Source organism: Sinocyclocheilus rhinocerous, unplaced genomic scaffold (assembly GCF_001515625.1).
Source record: "Sinocyclocheilus rhinocerous isolate Xijiao unplaced genomic scaffold, SAMN03320098_v1.1 scaffold55, whole genome shotgun sequence".
Taxonomy (NCBI): Eukaryota; Metazoa; Chordata; class Actinopteri; order Cypriniformes; family Cyprinidae; genus Sinocyclocheilus; species Sinocyclocheilus rhinocerous.
Window position 1 is genome coordinate 249179 of NW_015647461.1, and position 5422 is coordinate 254600.

Sequence of the window (5422 nt, forward strand, 5' to 3'; positions counted from 1 at the left end):
GATCCGTGAGCGGAGAGAGGCGAGACTGAAGTTCTTGCAGTGAGAACAAATAGTTCCCGTGAGCGCAGCTTCCGCATGGGATTTCCCCAAGCAGGAAATGCACTCCGTGTGGCTGTCATTGGTGTGCAGGGGAGATCCGCACGAACCGCAGTAACGGCGTGGCATTTGCAACAACGCCAAGCTCTTTTAGTAGCTCTTTTAGTGTCTGTGTAGTAATGGCGGCAGGGGAAAAGGACTGGAACTGCTGCGTCACTGAAGCGGCGGAGAAGCAGGTCAGCCGTGCTGAGAGGTCCCGATTCCAGCTGCGAAGGCGTCTCAATGGCGAACGGCTTCGGATCAGCATAGAGACGTCGCTGAAGGAGAAGAAAACTGAGAATCCTGTGGCGAACGCCCACTTATATAGCCAGATGCCCCGCCCATTCTGGCGGGCTTCGTCGCCATAGGCTCGTGCAGCTCCGCTGCCTAGCCATTGGTTCGTTTTTAATACACTGCACGAACCAATGGCCGTGCAGTTTCACTGCGTGAATGAAAAAAGGCTTCCGTTCAGGAGAAAAAAGGCTTTTTTCCATATGCGTCTAGCAAGACGCTGTACGAGTGTAGTATCGAAAGGGAACGCGTTTTTGCTACGCAAGACACGGCCAGTGGAATGGGAAAAAACGCAAGATCTCGAGACACCTTTTTAAAAAGCTTAACTTATTTTAACTTGAGTGCCGCATTTTTAGAATGCTGTCATACACAAAATGCAAGATGTGAGCGCAAATGTCAAACACGTCCATCTAGCGTATGAAAAGTAGCGCATTGGAAGGGAAAAACACGTTCTGTGTGAAGGCTCCTTTAGTACTTTATTGAAGTATTAGCCTAAACGGTTATCAGGACTACTAAATTTTGATTAAAGTTTTGCCTAGCATAGGATTCTAACGCATTCATGCTTGCTACTGAAACAAAGGCTTTTGACTGAGGAATGTGATCGATGGGTAGTGTTCAAATCCTGTTGTTTCATTACTGTAGGTGTCTTTTAAACCGACTAAACATATCATTCGGAGTGGACAATTAATATTTTGACATATGAAATCACCATTACGCAACATAAGTGGATACACAGCTCTTTTAGCATGTATCGGTATCCTCATAATGTACTGCATGTTTGACTGTAAGTGGCACGTGGTCCAAAGGAAGTTTCTAGAGTGTACAGCCACTAATCTGCCCTTTCTCTTCTCAGTATATTTGCACTTGAATGGCATTAGGTAAATCCAGAACACCCCTGTGTCGTAACTTGCAGTACATCTCGTTCATGCTTTGCCTTCCTCTTTTCGCAATCATGCGGTGATATACTGAAGCTTTAACTGTATCAAAGCAGTCTTCTCTACTATCTCTTACGTTTTGCCGGTATCTTCCCTTTGACACAATGCGACGCTAAAGACTTGAATGCTAACCATGGACAAAGACAACAGATCAGCGAGACCTGAGTAAAAGAAAGGAGCCCTGTATCCAGGATGGAACTTTTCCACCTTCCCCCTTTTGTGGACTGAGCCGTTTTTCTTCAATCTTAGGATATCATAATATGTTTGGAAGCTAACCTATACAGTAATGAATGTGTGGTGTTCAATAATGCTGTTCTCTGTAAGGAAATGGCAAGGTTTGGATACAGCTCTGTGTTTGTTTGCTGTATTAGTATTATTGTGACATGAATTTGTTTTCTGTTTCTGTTCTCCATATGGAGCTGTACATGATAATGTGCATTGCACAAATAAATGGGAAACATGATGTTAGTGTGACTTTTTAAGTGACATTTGAAAGGTAAAATCTTGGTTTGTGTTGAAAGTACAAGGGAGTTGAAAAGGTTATTCACCCCAAAATGAAAATTCTGTCATTGACTCACCCTCATGTCATTCCCAGTGTTAATATAATATATTTTATATTTGTTGTCACTATTGAATTTTGAAGTTTTAATAATTTTGTCGTATTTATATATATATATATATACACACACAGGTGCATCTCAATAAATTAGAATGTCGTAGAAAAGTTCATTTATTTCAGTAATTATTTATTAGTTTACATTTATTCAGTTATTTTAGTACTTAAATAATTTTCAATTATTTCATTTTTAAAATTGTTATTAGTTTTAGTTTTTCTTAATGACAATAACCCTGGTCGTTCCAAAATGGTATGACTTATGTGGAACATAACAGAAGAAATCTGTAAAATGACTTTGCGTTTTTTACAATGGTCATAATGTTGATTGGTTATCAATTTTCTTCAAAATATATTCTGTGTTCTGCAGAAGAAAAAAAACATACAGGTTAAGGACAACATGATGGTGAGTAAATGATGAGAGAATTTTTATTTTTGGGTGAATTGTAATCCTAACAATTGATTACAAATTTTTTACTTTAATTTATTATTTCATTCAAATACAATAACTGACATTCAAAAGTTATGTACAAATTAAAAGTGCAACGCCATCACTCTTAAAAGCCTGGGAGGAATGTTGCATGTTACTATATGCCTAAAAGTTTATAGTGCAACACATTAGTGGTAAAGAATGTAATGAAAGGCCTGACTAATCCTGTTGAGTCATCAGATGTCTCTTCATTGGCTGATTCATTCGGTTTGTCCCACCCACATCTTTGGAATGTGGGGGTTTTTGATTATCAAAATTTGTGAGGGTGAAAGTAAGGTGAAGGATTAAACAGAAAAGGACAAAAGATGATCATCAGAGAAGTTTGATGTGGAACATACGTGACTTTGCCGAGGAATCTGCTCAAAAAGCAAAACACGCTGGTCCAGAGAGAAAGGGAGTCAAGATTAAATCTTTGCTTGACCCTCTTTGACTTTGATTCTAAACACTGATTGCTCTGGTGAGATATCATCAGCGCTGTGCCCTCTTAACCTGTGGCAGACTGACCTTTAACCTTTGGGAATCCCCTCAGCTGTGATTAGAGGTAGTGCCCACAAGATGGCAGCAATACTGTGATCTCTTCTTTCCACTATATACAACCCTAATTTCCCAGAATCCTTTAACACTCTATGCAACATTGTCATTTATAAATGAAACCAAGACAATTGCATTAAAAACAATAATTTTCAACCAGTACATCTTCAAAAAATAAAATTCAAATTTATTTGCCATGTACTTGATATTTTTGGCAACAAGGAAGAGATGGAAATATTAGCATGTGTTTGGTCACATCCCAGATAGCAAAATTCCTGAGGCCTATCAGGCCCACACCTGACACTTTCATCTGGCCCACATACCTCGTGGAATGATGGGAATTGGGCGGTCCGCTCCTGTTTGCCAGATTTGGGCCACAAGCAAGCCAAAAGATGGCCCAATGTCAGCCATGAATAAACCAAATAAAGCAGAACTATTAAAACCCATTTAAGCCCACCGGCAACTATAGTTGCAGCAGTTTATATTTGTCATTTTCCTTTTGCAAGTATTTTTCTAGATGTTATCCATGTTTTATTTCTCAATGATATGCAAGCAAACAACCAAACAAAGGATTTCAAGAAAAAAAAAAAAAGGTATTCACTTCGTTCCTGTCACATGAGGCTGTCAAGTTTCTACCCCTACTTCCAAGGAAGCATGGCGAAGACAAACACTCCCAAAGAAATTTTATTTTCATGTTACTAGTAAGTATTTTTTGTTGACATATATATATATATATATATCTACATAATCATGAAGGTCTCTAGAATCATCCAAACAAAACAAATCTTACAGGAGATGTATATTTTTTTGTATACTTAGTCAAAAGTCCAAGCGGCAACTACAGTTGGTGGGCAAATGACTTGCAAGTACATATCATGGGGAAATGGGGTATACTGTGTTAATAGGTTAATAAATCAAGGTTATTGGTCTTGTTTTCTGCTTTTTGCTTTCATAATATCCCACCTAAAACATAACTTAACCCTTTAACTGACATCTCTACTGTACAGTAGACCTTAATTTGATAGGGAATAAATCTGTCAAAAGGAGGAGATGAGGGAGCAATCTTTCCACAGCTCTACTGCCCCAGTTCTGTCTGCTTTTGTCATGGGGGCTGGGAATTTCCAGTTGACAGCAGCAGTTTACAAACTTCCGTCAGTCACACAAAAGGAAGAATGGAAAGATAAAGAGCTAACGCATGGGATTAATGGCTGTAGATTATATTTTTATCCCTTTTATGACATTATGTCTTGTAAGGGGCAAAATATTGAGGCCCCTTTATCCAGTTTGGAATTCTTTCAGGTATACCTTTTTAATTATATAGAAGTAATATTTTATTCATTCTATTTATTTTTATTTATTTATTTTCATTTAACTAACACACCTCTAAGAATAAAAATACCTGCATGTTCAATAATAAGTAAATAAACAAACAAACAATCATGGGTGTAGCCTACACATGATAATTATTTAAATAATCATATTTTAAAAAGAATATCATTAATTTCATGAATATCAAGGACTTTTGTCAGGGTTAATCCATTTGACCTAATCAATATGTGCCTATTCATAAAATATGTGATATTTTACATATTTACATCACAAAGTATAGTATGCAAATATGTTTATGTAAATTTATAAAACTACTTGTACCTTCACTGCAGTACTCCTTGTAGGCTACTTATACTAAAACTGCTTACGTAAGGGAATGTTCACCCAAAAATGGAAATTGTGTCATAATTTAGTGACCCTCAATTTGCAAACCTATGAGATTCTTTCTTCTGTTGAGCACAAAAGAAGATATTTTGCAGAATGTTGGTATCCAAACAGTTAAATGCGTAATTTTCTTTCAGGTATACCTTTTTTTATTATATAGAATATTTTCTATATTTCTACATAAATATATTTAATATTTTCTTCATTCTATTTATTTTTATTTATTTATTTTCATTTAACTTTTTGATACACAATACCCTGTTGGGGCAACTTAATGGCTGCACTTTGTTCTGCACTACGTTCCACCACTTTAAAGGGGTCATATGACGTTGCTAAAAAAGAACAATATTTTGTGTATTTGGTGTAATGAAATGTGTTTATGCGGTTTAAGGTTCAAAAAACATTATTTTCTACATACTGTACATTATTGTTTCTCCTCTATGCCCCGCCTTTCTGAAATGTGTCGATTTTTACAAAGCTCATCGTTCTGAAAAGCAAGGTGTGCTCTGATTGGCCAGCTATCCAGTGCGTTGTGATTGGCCGAATACCTCAAGCGTGTGACGGAAATGTTACGCCCCTTACCATACTGTGATGCCTTGTCCTGGCGTGACGAGACGAAACCAATAAAACCCATTACAAACTAAGCATTTGTAGCATCCAGTGGGGACATAATTACTGATTATAATGACTTAAACTGTATTTTTACGCGTTGCATCGCGCCGCGTAAACATAAAACCATGTCTGCATTTGTGATCGGAGAAATGACAAACTAGC